Source organism: Balaenoptera ricei, chromosome 8 (genome assembly GCF_028023285.1).
Source record: "Balaenoptera ricei isolate mBalRic1 chromosome 8, mBalRic1.hap2, whole genome shotgun sequence".
In the NCBI taxonomy this organism is placed as follows: domain Eukaryota; kingdom Metazoa; phylum Chordata; class Mammalia; order Artiodactyla; family Balaenopteridae; genus Balaenoptera; species Balaenoptera ricei.
In genome coordinates, this window is record NC_082646.1 from 105,842,573 (window position 1) to 105,856,097 (window position 13,525).

Sequence of the window (13,525 nt, forward strand, 5' to 3'; positions counted from 1 at the left end):
CCAAAGGCCCCCACCTCCTAATGCCATCACATTGGAGGGTAGGATTTCAACATATGAATTTTGAGGGTATGCAAACATCCAGTCTACAGCAAGGCCAAAGACTTTAACAGACACCTCACCAGAGAAGATACAAAGCTGGCGAATAAACACAGTAAAGGATGATCTGCATCATTTGTCATCAGGGAAATGCAAATTAAAACAACAATTAGATAACACTACACATCCATTAAAATGGCGAAAATTCGGAACACTGATAACACCAAATACTGGCAAGGATGTGGAGCAACAGGAACTCGTATTCATTGCTGGTGAGAATGCAAAATGGTACAACCACTTCGGCAGTTTCGTACAGATCTAAATATACTCCTACCATATGATCCAGCAATTGCACTCCTTGGTACTTATCCAAAGGAACTGTAAACATATGTCCAGACAAAAACCTGCAGAGGGATGTTTATAGTACCTTTTATCATAATTGCCAAAACTTAGAAGTAACCAAGATATCCTTCAGATGAACAGATAAAAACTGTGGTGCATCCATACAACAGAATATTATTTAGCACTAAAAAGAAATGAGCTAGCAAGCCATGAAAAGACATGGTGGAACCTGAAATGCACATTACTAAGTGAATCTAAAAAGGTCACATACTGTAGGAGTCTAACTATATGACATTCTGGAATAGTCAAAACTATGGAGACAATAAAAAGATCAATGGTTGCCAGAGGTTAGTGAGAAGACAGAGGGGGATGAATAGGTCAAGCACAGAGGATTTTTAGGACAGTCAAATTACTCTGTATGGTACTATAATGGTGGGTGCATGTTATTATACATTTGTACAGCACCAGGTGGGAACTCTAATGTAAATTATGGTCTTTGGATGATAATGATGTGTCAATGTAGTTAATCTGTTGTAACAAATGTACCACTCTGCTGGGTGATATTGATAATGAGGAAGGCTACGCATGTGTGGGGACAGGAGGTATATGGGAAATCATGGTAACTTTCTCTCAGTTTTGCTATGAACCTAAAACTGCTCCAAAAAACAAAGTCTATTTTTTTTTAATTTATTTATTTGGTTGCACTGGGTCTTAGTTGTGGCAGGCAGGCTCCTTAGTTGCAGCAGGCAGGCTCCTTAGTTGTGGCTCCAGGGCTCCTTAGTTGTGGCATGTGAACTCTTAGTTGCAGCATGCATGTGGGATCTAGTGCCCTGACCAGGGATCAAACCCGGGCCCCCTGCACTGGGAGCATGGAGTCTTATCCACTGCACCACGAGGGAAGTCCCTGAAGTCTATTTTTTTTTTTTAATAATTGTTCTTTTGTACAAAATATCCAACACACAATCAATATTTACTAGACATGCAAAGAGGCAGGAAAATAAGACCAACATTCAAAAGAAAAAAAAAAAAGAACAGAAATTAGAAGCAGAGTCACAGATAATTCAGAAATTGCAATAAGTAGACATAGACTTTACCATTAATATGTTAAAGAAAATACAAGAGAAGAAGAGAAAATGGATGAAAAGATGTAGCAGAATTTCCCTAGAGAATCAGAATCTATTACCAGAAAAAGTCCAATGGACAGATATAATTTCTGAAATTAAGAACTCATCGGATGGACGTAGTAGCTTTGTGTTGTGTTTTTGGCTAAGATGGAAATACATGTTCCAAAATCCCCCTTTCTTTTGTGGTCCTGGGTCAGAGTTGGCCCAAAGAGACAACTGTGAGAGTTTGAGGAAGCAGAAGTAATGAAGCAGCCCTTGCACTTTGGTTAAAGATGCCGGTGGATCCCAGACTGTCCAGCTCTTCTTTCCAACCGCCGGCCCTGCGACCCAACAGCAACACCCAGCCCAGCACCAGATGCAGAAGCAGCAGCCTTCCCTAGACATCTGTACCAGCTATGCTTTCTGGTCCAAGTCTGGCAGCTGATGTGCCCGACTTCCCAGATTCCCATGGTGCCTACTCTAATACACTGCCTCTTCTCTCTCCCTATAGCCTGATAGGGTATTCCTATGAGCAGCTAACCAAGGAAGAAAAACTTTGGGCCTGGTTTACAAGCGGTTTGGCATAACATGTTGACACTGTCTGAACTTACACAGCTGCGGCACTACAGCCCCACTGAGGGCTGGTCCTGAAAGACACTGGTGAAGGGAAAGACTCCCAGGAGACAGAAACTTGAGAAGCACACTTTGTGGCTCACTTTTTCTAGAAAGAGAGATAGCTAACGGTACAGACCTACACTGATTCATGACGAGATAACCATGATTTAATTGGATGGCCAGGGACTTGGGAGAGATGTGATTGGAAAATTGGTAGCAAGGAGGTCTAGGAAAGAAATAGGTGAATGGACCTTTCTGAAGTGGCACAGAATGTGAAGATATTTTGCTCTGGATGAATGCTCACTGAGAAGTCAAACAGCCCACTAAAATGGGCAAAAGGCTTGAACAAGTTCATCAAAAAAGAGGACATTCCAGGGAATTCCCTGGTGGTCCTGTGGTTAGGACTCGGCACTTTCACTGCCAGGGCCCAGTTTCGATCCCTGGTGGGGGAACTAAGATCCCGTCAGCCGTGCCACACGGCCAAAAAAAAAAAACAATTGTGCACTTTATTGCACACATTTTAGCCTCAATTTTAAAAATTAAATCAAAACCTTACAGAAAGCATCATCCTAAAAAGAAAAACATTAGAATTATTCCCCTGGAAATCAGGAGTGTCTTAGTCAACCCAGGCTGCCATAACAAAATAATAGAGACTGGGTAGCTTAAACAACAATTATTTCTCACAGTTCCGGAAGCTGAGAAGTTCAAGATCAAGGTGCTCACAGATTCAGTTCCTGTGAAAACCCTCTTCCTGGCTTGCAGATGGCTGCCTTCTCACTGTGTCCTCACAAGGAGGAGAGAGAAACCTGGTCTTCTCTTCTTCCTCTAATAAGTACACTAACCCCATCATGAAGGCTCCACCCCTATGACATCATCTAAACCTGGTTACCTCCCAAAGGCTCCACCTCCAAATCCCATCATACTAGGGGTTAGGGCTTCAACATGAATTTTGTGGGGACACATTCAGTCCATAACAGAGCCCATCTGTGTCTTTAATAGATTCACTTAGGCTGCATTTCCCCCAATAAAATTCTTCCTGTGCTTTTTTTAGCTCTATTAAAATAAGCCTAAAGAATCACAAAGAATGAAATCAGTAAACCAAATTTCACGGCCTGCTGGCTAAGCAAGACTTCTGCATACTAACTGGTTGCTGTCAGGGCAATTCCTTGGCTTTATTGCTTTTCCCACTTGCTTCTGTCCAGCAGGATCCCAGTGATGCCTATGGCAGCCAGGCCCACTCCTAGGATGCCTGCTGCCACACTTACTATCATGACCATGTCAGTGACCTCCAGCAGAAGAGAAGGAAAGGTTCACACTGAACATCGGGGGTCTGATCATGGATACATACACTCATCCTAAAATCCAAATAGAATCTCAAAGAGCTCCAAATAGCCAAAACAATATATTTTTAAAATTTATTTATTTAATTTATTTATTTTTGGCTGCATTGGGTCTTTGTTGCTGTGCGTGGCCTTTCTCTAGTTGTGGCGAGTGGGGGCTACTCTCTTTGTTGCAGAGCACGGGCTCTAGACATGCAGGCTTCAGTAGTTGTGGCACACGGGCTCAGTAGTTGTGGCGCACAGGCTTTGTTGCTCCACAGCATGTGGGATCTTCCTGGACCAGGGCTCAAACCCATGTCCCCTGCATTGGCAGGCGGATTCTTAACCACTGTGCCACCAGGGAAGCCCAGCCAAAACAATACTGAAAAAACAAACAAACACACAAAAACAAAAAACAAAAAAACCTCAAAGTCCTAGGACTTATATGTCCCAATTTCAAAACTTACTATAAACCCATAGTAATCAAAACAGCATGGTATTGGCATAAAGATAGACGTACAGATCAATGGAATAGAATTGAGAGTCCATTAAAAAAAACATATATCTATGGTCAACTGATTTTTGACAAGGGTGCCAAGAACATTCAGTGGGGGAAAAAATAGTCTCTTCAAGAAATGGTGCTGGGGCAGCTGGATATATTCACACGCAAAAGAATGAAGTTGGACTCTCACTTCACACCATATGCAAAATTTAACCCAGACTAAAACATGTGGGTAAATCTTCATGACCTTGCATTTGGCAGTGGTTTCTTGGATACAAAACCAAAGGCATAGGGCTTCCCTGGTGGCACAGTGGTTGAGAATCTGCCTGCCAATGCAGGGGACATGGGTTCGAGCCCTGGTCTGGGAAGATCCCACGTGCCGCGGAGCAGCTGGGCCCGTGAGCGACAATTACTGAGCCTGCGTGTCTGGAGCCTGTGCTCCGCAACAAGAGAGGCCGCGATAGTGAGAGGCCCACGCACCGCGATGAAGAGTGGCCCCCGCTTGCCACAACTAGAGAAAGCCCTCGCACAGAAACGAAGACCCAACACAGCCATAAATAAAAAAAAAAATAAACAAATACTTAAAAAAAAAAAAACCAAAGGCACAGGAAACAAAAGAAAAAAATAGACAAATTGGACTTCAAAATTTTAAACTTTTGTGTATCAAAGAACACTATCAAGACAGCGAAAAGACAACCCACAGAAGAGGAGAAAATATTTGCAAATCATACCTCTGATAGGTCTAGTATCCATAATGTATAAAGAATTCTTACAACTAACCAACAAAAAGAAAATACTCAATTAGCAAATGGGCAAAGGACTTGAATAGACATTTCTCCAAAAAAGATATAAAAATGGCCAAAAAGCACATGAAAAAAATGTTCAGTGTCATTGGTAAGTAGGTAAATGCAAATCAAAACCACAATAAAAACCACTTCACATCCACTAGAATGACTATAATCATAAATACAGAAAATAGCCAAGTGTTGGCTAGGATGCAAAGAAATTAAAACCGTTCTACATTGCTGGTGGGGATATAAAATGGTGCAGCCACTGTGGAAAACACTTTGGCAATTCCTCAGTAAGTTAAACACAGAAGTACCATATCGTTCCACTCCTAGGCATATACTCAAAAGTGAAAACAGGTGTTCAAACAAAAACTCATACACGAATGTTCATAGCAGTATTATCCACAATAGCCAAAAGGTGGAAACAACCCAAATGTCCATCGCTGATGAATGGGTAAATAAAATGTGGTATATCCATACAGTGGAATATTATTCAGCCTCAAAAAGAAACGAAGTACTGATACATGTTGCAACATAGATGAACCTTGAAAACATTATGCTAAGAAGCCAGATACAAAAGGCCACATACTGTATAATGATTCTATTTATTTGAAATATTCAGAATAGGCAAATGCAGAAAATAGAGCAGGGATGGCCAGAGGCTGGGGCAAGGAGAATTGGGATTTCCTTTTGGAGTGATGAAAATATTCTGGAACTAGATAGTGGTAATGGTTTCATACATGGTGAACATACCAAATACCACTGAGTTATACACTTTAAAGTGGTTAGAAGGTCCCTGCTGGAGTGCCCCTGCGCCCCCCGAACCAGCTTCTGGGAGCTTGGCAGACACAGATGAGAGACACCACCGGAGCTTCATTGTTGTGCTTCTGGGGACTTGTTCCCAAGAGAGCAGAGCCCCTGAGGAAGAGTAGGAGAAGCAGGAGAAAGAGGAAGAGGAGGAAGAAGGAGAAGGAGCAGAAGAAGAAGAAAAATCCAAACAAAAGGCCAAGCTGCAAAGGACCGCTTGAAAAAGAGGATGTCACGACAGGAAAAGGCCAGCCACGAGCTAATTTCCCTTAAGGATTTTATCACGCCTGTGAAGTTCCCAGGGAAAGTGAGACACTGGCCTGCGGTGCAGCTCCCCTTGGAGGAGAGCGAGCAGAGAGCTCTGCTTCTGAAGAAGTGGTCGCTCTACAACATGGAGATGGAGAAGGACGCCGTCAGGTCCATGCTTGACGCCCAGCAGGGAGTCTGCAGGAGCTGCAGCTCACATCCCTGGAACGCCATGAGGCGGCCACCAAGCGGGACCCCAGTCTGTTCCCCTTTGAGAGACAGGGGCTAGAGTACACACCGCCGATCTCCAACTACCAGCCCCCGAAGGCAGGTACCACGACATCACCAAGGTGTACACACAGGTGGAGTTCAAGAGTTAAGAGCTGCAGGCAGATGTCCACAGAACACGCTGGCCCTGAGAGCCGGAATGACCAGGGCTCAATGCTTGACTTGGGCCATTTGGACATCTCAGAACATATTGATCTATTACAGAGGGAGTCATTCTGATTGCACAGGATGAGCAAGAAATGTCTAGTACACTGGAAGCGTGGTAAGATGCATGCAGTTTTTGTTGTTTTTTTAATTGAGGTGTAGTTGATGTACCATATTGCGTGGGTTGCAGGTGTACAGTATAGTGATTCACAATTTTTAGAGGTTGTGCACCATTTATAGTTATGGTAGAACATTGGCCGTGTTCCCTGTCTTGTACAGTATATCCTGTGGCTTTCTTATTTTCTTTTTTCTTTTTTTGGCCATGCCACGTGACTTGTGGGGTCTTAGGTCCCCGACCAGGAATTGAACCCGAGCCCTCGGTAGTGAAAGAGGTACGTCCTAACTACTGGACTGCTAGGGAATTCCCTTCATCTATTTTTTTAAATTGAAGTATAGTTGATTTACAATGTTGTCTTAGTTTCTGGTGTACAGCAAAGTGATTCAGTTATACACGTATATTATATATACACACACACACACACACACATATACATATTCTTTTTCAGATTCTTTTCCATTATAGTTTATTACAAGATATTGAATATAGTTCCCTGTGCTATACAGTAGAACCTTGTTTTCTAATCTATTTTATATGTAGTAGTGTGTATCTGCTAATCCCAAACTCCTAATTTACCCCTCCTGTCCCCTTTCCCCTTTAGTAACCAAGACATGAAAGCAACCTAAGTGTCCATTGACAGATGAATGGATAAAGAAAATGTGATATATATATATATATATATATATATATATATATATATAATGGAATATTACTCAGCCGTAAAAAAGAATGAAATAATGTCATTTGCAGCAACATGGATGGACCTAAAGATTATCATGCTAAGTGAAGTAAGTCTGACAAAGACAAGTATCATATGATGTCACTTATATGTGTAATCTAAAAAAAGATACCAATGAACTTATTTACAAAACAGAAACAGACTCACAAACAAAGAAAACAAACCTTGTAGCTTATTTTATATATAATGGTTTGTACCTCTTGATCCCCTGCCTCTGTGTTGCCCTTACCCACTTCCCTCTCCCCACTGGTAGCCATCAGTTTGTCCTCTATATCTGTGAGTCTGTTTCTTTTTTGTTGTGTTCACCAGTTTGTTTGTTTTAGATTCCACATATGGGTGATATCATACAGTAAAAACAAACAAAAACAAATAAAATAAATTGGTTAAAATGGTGAATTTGATGTTTTGTGTATTTTAGCACAATTTTTTTTTTAAGTCAAGAGAAGGTACTAAGTCTGGGTAATTCAGCTTCTCAACAAAGGCAGATTGATGCGTTGGCTTCTCTGTGAATCTCACTTTCTCTTCATGGTTTCAAGATGGCTGCCACAGCTTTAAGCTTCTCATCTTCCCATGACAATATCCAAAGAAGGTAGGCAGAGGCTTCTCCTTGATGTCCTCACTTATTTTCTCAGGGAGGGAAATATTTCCCAGGAGCCCTCCAGCAGCCTACCCCTTAGATTCTCATTGGCTAGAGCCAGGTCACATGCAGACCCACAAACCAATCACTACAATAGGGATGGGATTCCAGGCCTTGGGTTAAACCAATTATGATTCATCCCGAGGCTGAGTGGGCGGCTCTCCTTCCCTTATCATCTTGCTGCCTAAAAAAAATTTGGACTCTGTTAGGAAGGAAGAAGAGGAACCCAGCTGGGACTTCCCTGGTGGCGCAGTGGTTGAGAATCCGCCTGCAACTGCAGGGGACACAGGTTCGAGCCCTGGTCCGGGAAGATCCCACATGCCGCGGAGCAACTAAGCCCGTATGCCACAACTACTGAGCCTGCGCTCTAGAGCCCGCGAGCCACAACTACGGAAGCCCACGCGCCTAGAGCCTGAGCTCTGAAACAAGAGAAGCCACCGCAATGAGAAGCCTGTGCACCGCAACGAAGAGTAGCCCCCGCTCTCCACAAATAGAGCAAGCCCGTGCGCAGCAATGAAGACCCAACAATGAAGACCCAATGCAGCCAAAATAATTAATTAATTAATTAATTAATTTTAAAAAAAGAGGAACACAGCTATTTGTTAGGCGATGGTGTATGCCACATCCTCCTCTTACAATAATATCACCTTAAATATCCTTTGGAAATACCCATACATCACTCTCAAAAAAGTCGTTCATTTGGGGTGATCCCACCCCCAAAGCATCAGAAGTGGACAATAAGCCAAAAGGTTGGTCCAAGATGGGTATATGACCTAGCCTCACTAATAACAGGCATCCTCTGAACTTTCCTAGGATTTACTGGACAAGTTGCATTCACTTCCTGCTGAGCTTGATAAACTACCAGATTATAAACCTGAAGTCACTATGTGTTCATCTCTGCCACCACATAGTGGATTCTCCCTGAAAATGAAGCCAATACAGAGGACAGAGCCTGGAGATAGAGAGAAATGACATTCCCAAAAATATGTGTGCTTCTGAATCCAGCTGTGCCTGAAGCCAGTGTAGCTCAGAACTTTTCATATATATGGGCAAATACTTTCTCTTTTTCACTTGACCCAGTTTGCATTTGGTTTTTTATCATGTGCAGTTGAGTCCTTAATAATACAGGAGACCAGCAGGGACCAGATCATAAAAGGCTTGAAAGTGAGGCTAATAATTTTGGACTTTATCCTTGAGTAACTGGGAACTATGGATGAATTTTAAGTAAGGGAAAGACATGACCAGATATGTGAGACATGGTCCCTATTGTGGAAACTGGGGAGTCCTTCCCTCTGCCCTAGAATAAGCCAAAGTCAGATCGGCCACATGTTATACTGTTTAAATCAGGAAGAATTACCAAATCCCCCAACCCCACCACTATCAACTTTTATCAGAGGGAGACTCTAAATCAAAAGAACTAATGAAAACTACTCCCTGGGTCATAAGTCAAGTAGCCATTGAAACTGGGTATGGATTGGGACTTCCCTGGCAGTCCAGTGGTTAGGACTCTGCACTTCTACTGCAGGGGGCGTGGGTTCGATCCCTGGTCAGGGAACTAAGATCCCACAGACTGTGCAGTGCGGCCATAAATAAACAAACAAATAAATAAAAGTGGGTATGGATTAATGATGCCCCCAAGACCCAAGCAGTGCAGGAAGGAATACTTTCTGAAAGGAGAGAGAGCCATGCAAATGGGGAAAACATTTTTTTAGACATTTATCCTTACTGCTTCCAGAAACTTTTTGGGGGTCTTTGAAAGATGTGTATACCTAGGAATAAAATCTGATAAGGGAACCAGCAGGCCCTGCAGCTTTCACTCTTCCAACTGAGCTAATAAAATTGGTGGGCCCGCTATAGGCATCCTTGCTCTGGGTCCTAGAGGCCGTTCATCACCCATAGCTTGCTGGGCTGGCAGGAAGCGAACATCAGTGCCCTTCCGGCTGAAGCCCAGGACCCTGCTCTCTTTAGACAACAGGATGCAGGAAGGAACCCAGAAGGAAAACCTCCTCCAGTGGAAGAGGGCTGGAGCCTTCCTTAGGAAGAGAGAAGTCATCTTACATAGAGACTAAGAAGGAAGTTCATGTATACATGCTTGGTGCACCTGAGGACGGGAATGCCAAGTCAGAAGAGGAAAAGCATCCATGAAGATGGAGACAGACAGTCATATAGTGCTTTTCTGTGTGATGCGAGGGAATGTTCAAGTGTGCCAGGGCTGTAATCTCTGCTCCTCTTATAATGTAAATTCCTTCAGAAAACGCCCTAATTCAGTGTTTTGCAAACTTGTTTAGTGTGCATAGGAGTCACCTATAGGGCTCGTTACACGTATAGATTCCTGGGATCCTTCTATAGATTCTTTTTTAGTAGAAAAAGTGGGTAGCTGTTGTTTATACCTGTTCAGTATCCTTCACCCCTTCTTTTGGTATCCTTGGGGAAACAAAGTGAAGGACAAATGTGTAAGCACTTATTCATTAGCTCCCATCCCTGTTGGTCAACGATGGCCCCAGGGGCATACATTCCACCCTCTTCTAGGGTGCGCATATATTAGTGCTGAGTGGGTCTCCAAGCATCCCACACTGAGGGGTCAGAGAAGCCCCAGAGCAAGAAGTGAGAGGTGCAAAGTATGGGCAAGGTGCAGTCGGGCTGTACCTGTGCGAAGTTGGCAACAGTGGCTGGTAAAGAGGTGTGCCTGAGAAGATGTGAAGTAATGCACCAGAGTTTCCTGTATGGTCCACATCCTGAACTCTCAGATCTGTTCAGGCCCTCCATTAAGTCCAATCCATTACAAGAGCATATACAAGATAAGCTATATTAATTATCCTCCTGGTCTATACCCATTCTTGACTTCTCTCGCCTACACCCAGCATTGTGCTCACCTGGCAAGTGACCCTCAGGTGAAGAAAACACCACCATTAAGTGGTAGCACTAGTGGGCATTTGAACCCACACAGTTTGTCTCCAGAGCTTGGGCTTTTAACCACTACAATGCCTATAGCACAGTGTTGAGGAAAGTTTCCAGGTAGGTAGCATCCAGTTTCAGTGAGAAAAAAATGCCATAACTGCTTCGGGATGTCGACCACAAACAAGGAGGCTGGTAGACACACCACCAAAAGCAAAAGTGACCAAAGAAAAATAAATTGGACTACATCAAAACTTAAAACTTTTGGGGCTTCCCTGGTGGCGCAGTGGCTGAGAGTCCGCCTGCCAATGCAGGGGACACGGGTTCGAGCCCTGGTCTGGGAAGATCCCACATGCCACGGAGCAACTAGGCCCGTGAGCCACAATTACTGAGCCTGCGCATCTGGAGCCTGTGCTCCGCAACAAGAGAGACCACGACAGTGAGAGGCCCGCGCACCGCGATGAAGAGTGGCCCCCGCTTGCCACAACTGGAGAAAGCCCTCGCACAGAAACGAAGACCCAACACAGCCAAAAATAAAATAAATAAATAATTTAAAAAAAAAAAAAAAAACTTAAAACTTTTGTGCTGCAAATTAAGAGAGTAAAAAGACAATTCACAGAATAGAAAATATTTACAAATCATATATCAGAGAAGGGTCTAGGTTCCAGACTGTATAATGAACCCTTACAACTCAACCATACAAAGAGTAATAACCTAATTTAAAAACAAGCAAAGAATTTGAATAGACATTTTTCCAAAGGAGATACACAAATGGGGAAACAGCACATGAAAAGATGTTCAACATCATTAGTCATTAGGGAAATGCAAGTCAAAACCGCTATGATATACCGCTGTGCACCCACTAGGATTGCTGTAATATAAAAGATAGACAATAACAAGTGTTGGCAAGGACGTGGAGAAATTGGATTCCTCTTACGCTGCCGGTAGGAATGTACCGTGCAGCAGCTGTGGAAAACAGTTTGGCAGATCCTCAATAAGTTAAACATAGAATTACCGTATCACTCAGCAATTCCACTCCTAGGCATACACCCAAAAGAACTGAAAACAGATGTGCAAACAAAGACTTGTATATAAATGTTCATAGCAGCACTATTCACAGTAGCCCCAAAGTGGAAACAACCCAAATGTCCACTACTGATGAAGGGATGAGTAAAATGTGGTCTATATATACAACTGAATATTGTCCAGCAATAAAAAGAAATGGAGCACTGATACATGTTACAACAAGGATGAACCTAGGAAACATGCTAATTAAAAGAAATCAGCCACAAAAGGCCATACTGTATGATTCCATTTATATGAAATGTCCAAAATATGCAAATTTATAGACAGGATGTAGATTAGTGGTTGCTGTGGGATGGGGGGTGGGGACAATGGCTAGTGACTGCTGATGAGTCTGGAGCCTCTTTTAGGAGGGACAAAAATGTTCTAAGATTAGATTGTTGTGACGGTTGTACAACTCTGTGACTATACTAAAAAAACATTGAATTGTACACTGTAAATGAGTGAATTGTATGGAATGTAAATTATATCTCAATAAAGCTATTTTAAAAAACCTGCAAGCCCCATGTCCTACGAAACCCCTCAATCACTCAGGCAAACCAAGAGGGTTTGTCCCCCTAATGCCACCCTCAGCCATATAAAATTTTTTTCAAAAAAGAGCAAGGGGATTGGGGAGAAAATGCAGGGTCTAGAGTGTTATTCAGCTTCTTGCTGTGGCAAGGCTGTGTAATAAACAACCCCAAAATGCAGTTGTTTAGAAAAGCAAACACTGGGGACTTCCCTGGCGGTCCAGTGGTTAAGACTCCGCGCTTCCACTGCAGAGGGCTCGGATTTGATCCCTGGTTGGGGAACTGTGATCCTGCATGCTGCGTGGTGCAGCCAAAAAAAAAAAAAAAAAGAAAGAAAAGCAAACATTTATTTCTTGCTCACAGGTCTGTGGGTCAACTGTGCCTCTACTGGGCCAGCTGGACTTGGGTGTCTCCCATTCTAGGACCCAGGCTGAAGAAACAGCATTTCCCTGGGGCATGCTCTTCTCATGGTGGATGGCACAAGCAGAAAAGGCCAAGGCATGTCACACAAACATGCATGAAGCCTCAGCTAGGATATAGCTTACCTCATGCCCGCTTACACTCCATTGGACGAGGCAAGTCTGCCAAGCCCAAAGTCAGTGGGATGGATAAATATTCACTGCCTAATGAGAGGCACTAAAAAGTCTCAAGGCAGCGGGGCTGGGCCTGTAATCTTATTATGGGGGGAGTGGAATAGTTGGAAATAAGCCAATCTACCACAGCCAATGGGCCAAATACTTGCCATTCCTGCACTATGAGACGTTTGTCTAATGTCTGCTGCATTGGGAGCCTTTTTTCTTTAATAGAAATGACTGTATATTAAATTCTGATTGTAAAAGTAAAAAAATCAGACAATACAGAAAACTTTAAAATGTAAAAGCTATAATCCCACCATTCAGGGTTAACCAACGTTAACAGCTTAGTGTTTATTGTTATACAATTTCTTACATATATATAATCACACTGATGTTATTTTTAACATAATTAGGATTACGATATACATACCGTTTTGTAATCTCTATTGTCAGTTAAAATTTCATGAATACCTTTCTATATAAAAATATGTCATCGCAATTTTTAAAATAAATTTATTTATTTATTTATTTTTGGCTGCGTTGGGTGTTCGTTGCTGCGCGGGGGCTTTCTCTAGTTGCAGCGAGCAGGGGCTACTCTTCGTTGCAGCATGCAGGCTTCTCACTGCGGTGGCTTCTTTCGTTGCAGAGCACGGGCTCTAGGCACGCGGGCTCAGTAGCTGTGGCGCACGGGCTCAGTTGCTCCGCGGCATGTGGGATCTTCCCGGACCAGGGCTCAAACCCGTGTCTCCTGCATTGGCAGGCGGATTCTTAACCACTGC

At 43.0% G+C, this 13,525-nt stretch overlaps 1 non-coding gene and 1 pseudogene across 1 annotated transcript; both read left to right on the top strand.

The window, feature by feature from the left end:
- The first annotated feature begins 1,897 nt into the window (after positions 1 to 1,897).
- Positions 1,898 to 6,138, top strand: LOC132370243 (large ribosomal subunit protein mL40-like; annotated as a pseudogene).
- Positions 6,139 to 9,166: 3,028 nt separating this feature from the next.
- Positions 9,167 to 9,239, top strand: TRNAR-UCU (transfer RNA arginine (anticodon UCU)). Its single transcript has one exon. It is a non-coding gene; the product is annotated as a tRNA-Arg (tRNA).
- Positions 9,240 to 13,525: the final 4,286 nt, after the last annotated feature.